The sequence below is a fragment of the Sciurus carolinensis genome, chromosome 2 (assembly GCF_902686445.1).
Source record: "Sciurus carolinensis chromosome 2, mSciCar1.2, whole genome shotgun sequence".
Taxonomy (NCBI): domain Eukaryota; kingdom Metazoa; phylum Chordata; class Mammalia; order Rodentia; family Sciuridae; genus Sciurus; species Sciurus carolinensis.
Window position 1 is genome coordinate 82,157,563 of NC_062214.1, and position 12,024 is coordinate 82,169,586.

The following is a 12,024-nucleotide window of genomic DNA, read 5'->3' on the forward strand; positions in this document are numbered from 1 at the left end:
ACAACAACTGATCCCCTACAGTGTACTCTGTGTTTAACCTAGGATATTCAATAGATTAGGGATAATAGGATTTTCAACTTAATAATCTTTTTTTAACTTATCAGAATGAAACCTCTTTTTAAGTGGAGAAGTGTCTGAATATAGTTGGTCTTTATCCTGGTTCCTGGCAGAAAGCTCCAAAACCCCTCCTTAAGTTTCCTGAGTGATAGGAGAGTCTTTAGTTCTTGACAACAGGCCCCTCTCAAACCTCTGAGTTTATGCTAATGGTGGCTATTTGCAGAACCCTAGATGGCATCAGGAGGCAGGCAGGCCACTAGGAAGACCAAGTCTCAGTGATTAGATCTGGAGCTTTCAGCCCAGTTCTGTGGCCTCCGGGGAGGAGAGAGGAGCTGGAGCTGAGTTCATTAGCCAATGACTAATGCTTTAATTAATCAAACCTACCCAAAGGAACTTCCATAAATACCCTAAACAATGGGTTTTGGAGTGCTTCTGGATTGGTGAGCACATGGAGATGCTGGGCAGGGCCATGGCTGGAGTAGGCCCTCTGTATCTCTGCCATGGGATACTTCTGAGTGGTGCCTTTTATAACAAGTTGGTGATGATAACAAGTTTAATGTTTTTCCGAGTTCTGAGAACGATTCTGGCCAATAATCAAATCTGAGGAAAAGGGATCATGGAACCTCCAAATATGTGGTTGGCCAGGCAGAAGCATAGGTAATCTGGGGGCATGGTACTTGTGACTGACTTCTAAAAATGGGGGCAGTCTTGTGGAATGTACACCAGCTCTAGGTAGCTAGTATCAGAATAGAGATGAATCATCCAATGCCCAGTTAGGGTCTGAGAAGCAGAAAATCGATTGGAGTTGGAAATGATACCACTTGCTCAGTGTGAGGCAAACAGCACAGAGTAGGTCTGTGTGGGCTTCGTCACTTATGCAGCCTGGAGTTGCCTCCACCACAATCCAGATGTTCACCTGAACCATCCCCACAAAACTCCCTCGTGCTATCCCTTTAAAGCCACCCCCTCCCCTCCTAGCCTTTGCCCTTGAAAACCACTCACCTGTTCTCTCTTCTATCATTACATCATCTCACAACTGATACATAAATGGAATCATACAACGTGCATCCTTTTGAAATTGGCTTTTGTGGATACAGCATCCTTGTTGCTTGTATCAACAGTTCATTTGTTTTCATTGCCAAGAAACAGCCTATGGTATGCCTCACATTGTTTAACCATTCACCCTTTGAAGGGCATCTGAGTATTCTCTGATTTGGGGCTGTTACAAACAAAGTTGCTATGAACATAAGTGTTTCATAAATTGCAGGAGAATAAGTGTTCATTTCTCCTGAATAAATGCACAATAGTGCAATGACTGGGTCCTATGGCAAGTCCATTTTTTGTTTTGAAATGAACTGGTTCTATTTTAAAGGTAGAGTCTAACATGATTACCTGAAAAATTGGATGTGGGTGGAAAAAGAAGAAGTGTTGCGGGGTGGGGGCAGGGAATCGACAGTAGATGAGCAAACGTACTTGGAACCATGCAGGAGAACAGTAAAGACTTGGGGAACATCAGCCACACCAGAGGAAGCAAATGTGACTCAACAAGGAAGAATGAGAAAAGCCACAAAGACACTGTAAGCTGTGGACATTGTCTTGAAGGGTGTTAGGGGTCACTCAAAGGACAATTAGTGTATGGAAAACCCTTTGATTATTTGCATGTGCTTAAAGTGAGAGAGAGGAGTTGGCTTCTTCTTAATATGTAGAAAGCCACAGAAGGATGTCACTCCCATTCTAACAATAAGATAATTTGCAAAGAACCATGATTTCTTAAAGCTGTCAGAGAGCTGAGATCCAGGCAACTAGAGAACTCAATTCCAGAGTGACAAGCCCCTCCCAAGAAAGACTGGCAGGACCAGCTGTTTTGCCAAGGCAGGGCATGTGAGGCAGGAGTGTGCCTCCCTGGTGAGCTCTTTTCCACAGGTTTTCACTGAATGTAAAGGAGAAAGTCTGGGAGACAGGCAAGCCCCTGTGGTGGTGGCAGAAGGACAAGCTCCACAACCCACCAGCTTCCTCAGCACAGTTCTCTCAAGCAAAGACACAGCACTCTGACTGGCCCCAGGGCTGCAGGGGGAGAAGCAGAAACTGGATTAACAGTATATACCACCGCCCTGTGGGAGTGGCCGGAAAACTCCCCTGTCCTGGATCCACCAGAGATGGAAGGCACCGGCAACAGGGGTGGGAATACTGTGAATACCCCAGAACATAAGCTGTGCAGAACTAGGGCCAGGAGAATCACTCAACTTCCCACCAATCCAAACTCCACCCACACGCAGTGCCAACTGCCTCCATCTGCAGCATCTCTTACCACTAGGGGGCGAGCAAGAGCGCCGAGAGGGTCCCTCCATAGAAGAGATAGGCTGGGCATTAAAAAAGGGATGGAGCTGTAACCCAGGCTTATGACAAACTCATCTTAAATATAAAAGCCTAAGCAGGCTAAAAGAAAAGGGATGGGGAAAAAAACATGCCATGCTCGAAGCTGGGCATGGTGGCACAGGCCTGTAATCCCAGCTATTCCAGAGGCTGAGGCAGGAGGATTGCGAGTTCAAACCCAGCCTCGGCAGCTTAGCAAGGCCCTAAGCAACTCAGTGAGACCCTGTCTCTAATAAAATATTTTTTAAAAAGGCCTGGGGATGTAGCTCGGTGGTTAGCACCCCTGGATTCAATCCCTGGTCCAAAAGAAAAAAAATAAAAAGCAAGCAAGCAAGCTTGAGTGTCTATATTAATTTCAGCCAAAGTAGACTTAGGAGCACAGAATATTCCCAGAAGTAAAGAACAACACATAAAGGGGTTAGTTCATCAAGGGGAATATAACAACTCTCAATGGGTGTGCTCAGGAGAACAGAGTCTCAGGATACACACAAATAAGTCTGATAAAACAAACAGAAGAAAGGGACAAATCCACTCTTCTCTCAACAAGCACATAAAATCCACCAGGAGCATTGGGGATATAACTCAGTGGTAGAGTGCTTGCTAGCCTGCATTTGGCCTTGGGTTCTATCCCCAGGACTCAAGAGGTGGGGGACAGGGGAGGAAAAGAGAAAAAGAAAAAATCGGGCCTTATATGGGTAAATTGTACAAGACCATTAACCAACATAATCCTATTGACATTTATAGGATGCTCCACCCAACAACAGCAGAATCTACATTCTTTTCAAGTACACGTGGAACTTCACCAAGACAGATCGCATTCTGCTCCATAAATCAAATCTTGACAAATTAAAAATAATTGAAATCATATAAAATACATTCTATCATCCTAATGAAATTAAACAGTAAATCAGTAACAGTAAGATTCCTGGAAAAGTCTCCAAGTATTTAGAAAACAAATATGGTGCATCAAAATTAGTGGGACACAATTTAAAGCAGTGCTTACAGAAAATCTTGTGATCTCGTTTAGGTAAGGATGTCTTCGATGAGATGAAAAACACAACCCACAAAAGAAAAAACTGATAAATCAGTTCTCACCAAAATTAAAAACTTCTGCTCAAAAAGTACTAGTAAGAAAATGAAAAGACAAATCATAGATTGGGAGAAAATATTTGCAAAATACATAACTGATAAAGAACTTGTATACAGAATAGAATTGGAGTACTCTTCCAATTCAATAATAAGACAAACAAGTCAATTAAAAATGGGCAAATTATTGGGAGAATTTGAACAGAAACCTTACTGAAGAACAGATGTGATAGCCAATAAGCACAAAAACAGATGTTCAATGTTATTATTCACTAAGGAAATAAAAATTAAAACCACAATGAGATACCACTACACACCAGCTAGAAAACTTAGAAAAGGTGAGACAGTGGTGCTGAGACCATAGTCATAGTACTTTGGAAAGCAGTTTGGCAGTTTCTTATGCAGTTAAACATATGCATATTGTGTGACTCGGTGACCTCATTCCTGCTATTTATTCAGGAAAAATAAAAACATATGCCCACCATCCAGACACCTGAGTGTGAATGTTTAGAGTGTTTTGTTTTGTTTTTTCTATGATGGCCTCAAACTAGAAATAACCCAAATATTCATCTATTGGTAAATAGGAAAACAAACTGTGGTATGTCCAAGGCAGTGGGATAAAGTCACAAAGTACTGATATGGCAACATGAATGAATCTTGAAAGCGTTATGTCAGGCAGGAGATGTGTGCAAAAGCATTATGTGTTAGCTTTGTGTTGCTGTGACCAAAATACGTGACAACAACTTAGAGGAGGAAAAGCTCATTTTGGATCACAGTATCTGAGGTTCAGTCCATGATCAGTAGGCTCCTTTGCTCTAGGCCCCAGGTGAGGCAGAACATCATGGCAAAAGGGCATGAGAGAGGGAGGCTGCTCAGCACATGGCAGCAGAGAAGAAGTGCAGTGCCAGGGACAAAATGTAAACCCCAAAGACATGCCATCAGTGACCCATCTCCTCTAGTCACACCTCACCTGCCTTCAGTTATCACCCAGTCAAACAGTCCTTTCAAACTAGGATGGACTGATCAGGTTACAGCTCTCAAAATCCAATCATTTCACCCCTGAACATTCCTGCAATAACATAGGAGTTTTGGGGGGACACCTCAAATCCAATCAACAACACATTATGTCTCCTAAGTTTTTTCTCGAGATAGCACAGCATAGTGAATATAATAAATGATGTATGATACATTTCAAAATCCCAAGGGAGTAAATTTCAAAAGTTCTTACCACAAAAACATGATAAATATTTGAGGTCAGGGTTATGTTAATTAGCTTGGTTTAATTGTTCCACCTTCTACATCATAATGTCACTTTGTACCCCATAAATATATACAACTATAATTTGTCAATTTACTTTTTAAAAATTAAAAGTTTAAATTAAAAAAAGTGTTGTGTTAAGTGAAAGAAGCCAGATACAAAAGACTACACCCTGTGTGATTCCATTTATATGAAATTATGGAAAAGGCAAAACTACAGGGACAGAAAATAGCTTTGTGGTTGCCAAGAGCCAGAGGTGGTGGTTGGGACATTTACTATGAAGAGGCATGAAGGGATTTCTCAGGGTGGTGGGATTTTTCTCTACATCTTGATTGTGGGGCTATTTTTATATTTCTAGCTTTGCATATATTTCTCAAAACATCACACTGTACACCTAAAAGGGTGAATTCTGCTGTATGAAAATTCTTCCTTCATATATCTGAATTATATTGAAAAAGTGAAAGGGACAATTGCTGTGAATCAGATTCTAGATGACCTCTGAAGTCACATACCCTGGAAATAGTCATGTATCCCTGAAATAGTCCAGGGGAACCAGAGACCTGCTCCCCCTGGTGGCCTTCGGGGAGCAGCGACAGTCTGCTTCAGGCTGAGAAGCTCCCAGGCTGCTGGGGCCCAGGCAGAGGCCAAGGGCTCCTTCCTTGTGAGGCATGAGTGCACAGACAGCTGGATCAGGTCCTCTGGGCCCAGGGTTTGGTTGCCCAGGGCACTGCAGGTTCTGTCCCCAAGCTTTTTGGGGGTATGAATACTGATACAGCAAAGAGAGTCTTCTATTAGGATTTTATTTTGCAGTGAGGGGGCAGTGAGGACAGGGTCTCCCCATATTGCCCAGGCTGGTCCCAATCTCCTAGGCTTAAGTGATCCTCCTGCTTCAGCCTTCCTGAATAGCTGGGACTATAGGCACCACCATGTCTGACTAAATGGACTTGATCTTTTTTTTTTTTTTTTTTTGAGACTCAGAGCCCTGTGCATGCTAGACAAACACTCTACAACTGAGTCATATCCCCAGCCCAAGAACTTGATTTTTTAAATCAGATGTTATCCAGCCCTGCACAGGAAGAAAGCAAACTATTAAAAAGAAAAGCAAGCAAACAAACAAACAAGGAAAATCCCCACTTAAGTACTTTTCCAAAAGAAGAGAAATGTCAAATTATCATGCTCACAGGATATTCCAGCTAACCACAGTAGTCACCAAGCAGCAGCCATCCACCTGATAGCCTTCTTGTACAGTATTTTTGCTAGCTTTGCAGATTGGCTGCTTCTTACTCTCTGCTTTTTTTTTTTTTTTTTTTTTTTTGCGGTGTTGGGGATTGAACCCAGGGCCTTGAGCTACCTCCTCAGCCCATCTCTGCTTCTTAGGCACTTAGGTCCTAGGCACTTAGGACCACACAAAATGGATGTTATGTCCAAATTACTTGGACCCAGGTCTCAGCTCCCAGTTGCCCTAGCACAGATCCAAGGTACAGGAGACCCAAATGCCATCTGTACCAGGCAGTGCAGTGGTGTGGGCTCAGGTTGCTAGCCTCTTATCCAGCACTTTCAAATCCACAGTCAGAAGTAGGATTGGTCTGTGGTTGTCAACATGAGGGTGGGTGAGCTAGCATGGCTTCTTTGTCAAATTTGGTGTCAGGATTATGTTAACTTCATAAAATCAGTGAAGACGCATGAAAATCAATTCTTTATTTTCCCTATATGCTCTGGAAGTGTTTAAAGAGCAGAGAAATGACCTCTTCTTCCGGTTTGAAAGAACTCATTCTAAAACCTTTTAGGTCTGAGTCTTTTTTAGAGATGACAACTTTTACACATTCTTCTCTTTAATTGGTCTTTGAGTGTTGTTCATGCCTCAAGTCAAATTTGGCAATTTATATATTCCTAGAAAAGAATTATTTAATGTTGAAACACTCCAACTTGCAAGCAGGTATGAGTTCTCTTGCATTTCAAAAGTTATCTCATGACTGTACTAACACTCCTCTCAAATCCCACTTTTTGTATTATTACCACATTATGACTAGTTGACTGTTTACTTTAATTTGACCCTCCCCCATCCACTGAGAACATTCTAAATCTGAATTCTACTACATCCAGGAGAAATTATGCTTATTCTCCTTACACAGCCTCTTTTTTTCCCCCCTTTTGTACTAGGGATTGAACCCAGGAGTGCTTAACCACTGAGCCACATTCCCAGTCCCTTTTTTTTTTTGAGGCAGAGTCTCACTAAGTTGCTTAGGGCCTCACTGAATTGCTGAGGCTGGCCTTGAACTTGCAATTCTCTTGCCTCAACCTCCCAAGCTGCCGGGATTCCAGGTGTGTGCCACCGCCCAACCTCTTTTTGAGCAACTGTTTCTTTTTCTTTTTCTTTCTTTCTTTTTTCTTTAAATATTTTTTAGTTGTCAATGAATCTTTTATTTTATTTATTTATTTGTGGTGGTGAGTATCGAACCCAGGGCCTCGCACATGCCAGGCAAGCATTCTACCACTGAACCACAACTCCAGCCCTTGAGCAGCTGTTTCTGAGAGGAAGGGGATGAGAATTTGGACAGTGGTCTGGCTGTTCCCAAGCATAGATATCTGCCTTTATTTGGGTCCCAAGATTCCTTTGAGGATCTGAGGAAGATGCCTTTCTCTCCAGAAATGTGCCTGTGTTCAAATCCTGGCTCCCATTCACTAGTTGAGGGAACCAGGGCAAGTCACATCACCTCTCTGATCCTTGTTTTCCCTATCTGAAAATGGGGGCAAATAGTGCTTCCCTTATAGAGTCACAGTGAGGATTGCGTGGTTAACCTTTGTTTATACCTTTTAGAGCAGAGCCTGGCACGTGGCAAGTGTGTGAGAAGTTAGCTATCATCATTATGATTCTTGGTGTTTCTCTGCTGTGTCTTCTTCTCTTCCCCATCCATAGGAGTTCCTTGTGCTTGCCCACCCCAAGGACCAGAATCCAAGGTGACTTCTGTGATCTAAGGCACATGAGGGACAATGGAATGGTGATCCAAAAGGGAAGGGGAAAGGAGTGAGTCATTAGGCAGGGGGTGGGGAGGAAGCTGAGGAAAGAGGCCGGAGAGCTTCCCCAGACTCGGGCAGTGGCCTCATGGCTCTGCCAGCCGCAAGGACAGTGTTGCTCCTGGCAGTGCTCTGGAGAGGTGTGAGCCTCGAGGAATAAGGCTCTGTGATATCCTTGCTCCCAAGCTTTGCAGGAAGAAGAGACCCTTGGAGGTTCATTCAGTCAACCAGCCTGTGTACAGTGATGGGGAACTGTGGACCACAGGGTTCCCTTCTGATGTTCTGGATCATAGGGTCAGTCTCTGATGTTATGGCCTCAAGTGTGGGAATAAAATGACTCAGGACATTAAATTTCCCACTTGGTATCCAGGGGGGGCTCCAAACAGATTAAATTTGATTTTGAAAAATTTTGTAAGAAAAGCTATTTTTTACAGCCAGGGTCAAGGAGGACCCAAGTCTATCCCTGCTTCCTCCATTTTCTGTGTGTGGCATTTATTGTTACCATTCTTCCAGGACTTTCTCATTCTTCTCAGAGTCTGCTGCAACTTTCAGGGTGACATGTGTCATGTGCACCCTTAGGTACAGGATCAGGTTGCTCTCCAGATCCTCAAGCACAGGCTCCAGTGAGCCTTCTGGGATTCAGGCAGTGCCTCCCATTCTCTCTGCCAGCTGGTGCCAACCCTGGCCAGGTCTGCCCACAGCACTGCCTACATGATTCAGTCTGGAGTTTGTAACGAGGTGTGTGGCCACTTTCCAACACACTCTATGGTTGTGGTGCACCTGGATGCAGCCCTGACAGGGAGCCGCTGTGTTGGGTCCATCCCTGAGAGTGATCAGCAGGGGCTCGGAGGCTGCATGTGAGAGTCCAAGAGGAACTTGATCTCTCTTGCTTTGATCCCAAAGGGAAGGAGATTGCTGGCAGAGCTGGGAAGTAGTCCCCTACCCAAGGCTGGAGGGGTGTCACCAAGATCCTTTAGGAGGTGCCAAGGGAATCACAGCTAACACCAGCTGGCCCAGGGGCCAGGTATCAGAGTGGGCCACACATTGGGCCAGCAGAGGATGTCATGAAATTAAGCAGAGATTTGCAGTGCAGAGGAGAGCCTTGGGGTAAGGAGCTGTTGGGAACCTGTTTCTCCAGAGTCAAACATTGAAGGCTCTTTTGTCATGGAGTCTGTGAACATCCTGTGGGCTCCTCACCCTGAACTAAGCAGCCTGTGAAAGTCTCTCCTCAGAGTCATTTTGAGGATTATCAGGCTCTTAGTCTAGCAGTCCCTGCCATTCACATCTTAGTTACAGATGTCTCCTTAACACTGACCCAACTATCTGCGGATCAAGAAGAGACAGGATAGGGCCCTAGAAGAGGGGTGCCTCTGCCCTGAGTAGAGGGTACACAGCCTGGAGCTGGTCTGGGGTATGGGACAGCCGGGAAGGTAAAACAGTGGCCTGGGCAGCATCTGGTTCTAAGGCGTCCCATCATGCTGTTTTTGCAGACCTCCTACCCTGCCCAGGGCAGCTGGGCACTGTCTGTCTCCATCTCCTCCAGTGAGCCTTTCTGAAGGTTCCAGGCTCAGCTTCTGGTTTGAGGTCTAATGTTCCTGCTTCAGAACCCAATCTTGGCATCCCACAAACTGGGTGATGCCCCAGCTGGAACCGGGCCTCAGCCTCGGCAATCTTTCTGCCTGGCTGCCCGCCAAGCCCCTCTGCCTGCCTCCTGTCCGGGTTGGACCTTCCCTCTCACTCCCCTTTTCTCCCTCCCTTTCCTTCTCTCCCCTCGCCTCTCTTATTCTTTCCCGTCCCCTCTTCTTTGCCAGACTAGGCCTAGTACTGGGGGCCAAGGATTTCAGCCCCTTCAGGATGCAGGTGGGGACACTCAGGCCCCTTGGAAGGGAGAGTTAGGGCTACAGCTAGGTCCCTGCCACTGGCATTTCCTCTTCTCTTTCTGTGCTTTCCAATCTCCACGCATGTCCTTGCTAATGGTTATCACTTAAGGGATTCTGTGGTTCACACCGCAGGAGGCTTACTGCCCCTCAAGGGTTTCCCACACGCAGTGTCAGGAGTGGTGGCAAGCCCCTCGACACTGGGACAGAGTAAGGAGAGGACCCGGTCATTCTGGGCAAATGAACTCGAGGCCCTTTACAGCCCAGGTCGAGTCCTGCACACCAGTGCCCAGATGTGCTGATGGTCTCTGAAGGCCAGAGGGAGGTGCTGGGTCAGAAATGGAGACCATAGTTATGTGCACTTCGTGTGTCTGGCCTGAGAAATTCTGGAAGCCTCCTCCCAATCCATGTGTGTCCATGGCAGTGGTGGGGGTGGGAAAACCCTGGGTGAGCCTACATGGTGCACCCCAGCTTAGGAAGGGAGAAAGAGAGGCTAAGGAAGGATTCCAGGAGTTGGGGCTTTAACTGGTCCTTGAAGGACAGATGGGAGACTAAGGGGGCAGGCAGGCCTGCTTCCTGGCCTCCTATGGGATATCTCTCCCTGGGCCTGCGTTGGGGAGGGGTCCAGGGGATCCACTTCTCCCCAGGTGAGCACTAAGGAGGGGCCAAAACCAGGTAAAAAGCAGGACCAGAGCAGAGCATGCTGTTCCTCTCTGCAGTGACAGGAGTAAGGAGACACCTGCCTCCCACTTGGCTGTGGGCCTCCTGACTGCCACCCACCTGCCAAGCCCACTGCCACCTTTGCAACCCTTCTCTCCCCACTCCCAGGGCATGGACCCTCCATCCTGTAGGGAGGCAGAATACCTCGTGAGCCCTGCCCTGAGGCAGGGCTGTGAGGCTGCACCAAAAGGGAACTCAGACCGTCCTGGAGGGGCAGGGGCCACCGGGGTCCTGGTGCATCATGGCTGTCTTTCTTTTCTCTGGGTGGGAGCCCTCTGTCCTTTTCAGCCCCCACCCCAGAGATCTGTCTCAGGGTGTCCTGCCAGCATGTGGAGACTGGCCCAGGTGTCCCTACCCCTGAGGGCCTGACCTCCAGGCGGAGGGTTTGTAGGCACATGGGAACAACGTGTCAGTAAGTCTCTATGTTTGAGAGTCCCCCACCTCCCCTTGGCTGGATGTAATGAGCTTCTTTCAGGAAAAGCCCCTGCTCTGCTTCCCTTCCACTCGGTCTTGTTTTCTGGGCCTGATCCCCCTTGAGCACCTGCTAGATTACAGATCTTCCCTAGAAAACTTCATACGCCTGGCATTTGGCCCTGGCCCAGGACTCAGGGACCTGGGCTCCCGCTCCTGCGACCCCACACAGGTTCCCATCTTGGGTTTGTTTTCTGCCCTGGGAATTGAGGATGATTGACTCCACCTCATAGGGGCCTTCTCACTGTCTGCAATCGGGTGACCTTGTCTGACCCCTCCCTGCTCACCCCTGGGTGCAACTAGAAAGGTGAGGGGACAGGGCTGCAACAGGACAGCCCCTAAGAGGCACACATGGTGGGGAGTGCAGAGGAGCAGCGAACGCGGGGCCACTGATGTAACCGAGCCCCTGCTCAGTCTCCTGGGCCTCAGAGGAAAAGTGGCAGGCAACTATCCTGTGCCAGGAGAGTCAAATCCTAGCAAGACTTGGTTTGGGGGAAAGAGGGGCTGTAGCCATGCCCCTCTCCCTGCCAATGCCTGGGCTGGAGAGGGGCCTGATGCCTGCAGTGGGCTGGGGCCAGAGCCCCTCTGGAAGCCCTCCTTCTCATGCCATCAGAGGACCTACTGCCAGGGCCCCTGAGGCAAGGATAGTGTCAGAACCCGAAATAGAATCTCCTTACAGGATCTAAGTCCAAAGGGGCTGGCTGAGGTGCGGGAGCCAGCACCCGGAGCTCACCCAGGGCCCCTTCAGCAGCAGCAATTGGCTCTCCGTGGCAGCATTTGAGCCAGACAGGAGAACATTCCCATTTTATTGATGGGAAAACTGAGGTCCAGAGTTATAGCATATCTGGCCAGAATCACAGTCAGAATTGGTCTGGATTCCAGAGATCTTGTTCTTAGATCAAGTCTCTTTCCCTTTCTCACTAGGGTTCCTCTGGTGGGAAGGGAGGGAGCTGGCAGGAGGCAGGGGGTGCAGAGGAATTCTGAGGGCTGGCAGGAGAGGAAGGAAGAGGGGCTGTACCTCCTTCTGCTTCCTCCTGGCCCAGCCCAGTGTTCAGGACCCCTGGGATGCCATAGCTGGGGCAGAAGAGGTAACTGTGACTCCATCTCCCAATCCCACCTTTGACTCTAGGACCTCCTCACTGCCTTTGCTCAATGTTACACCCTCTA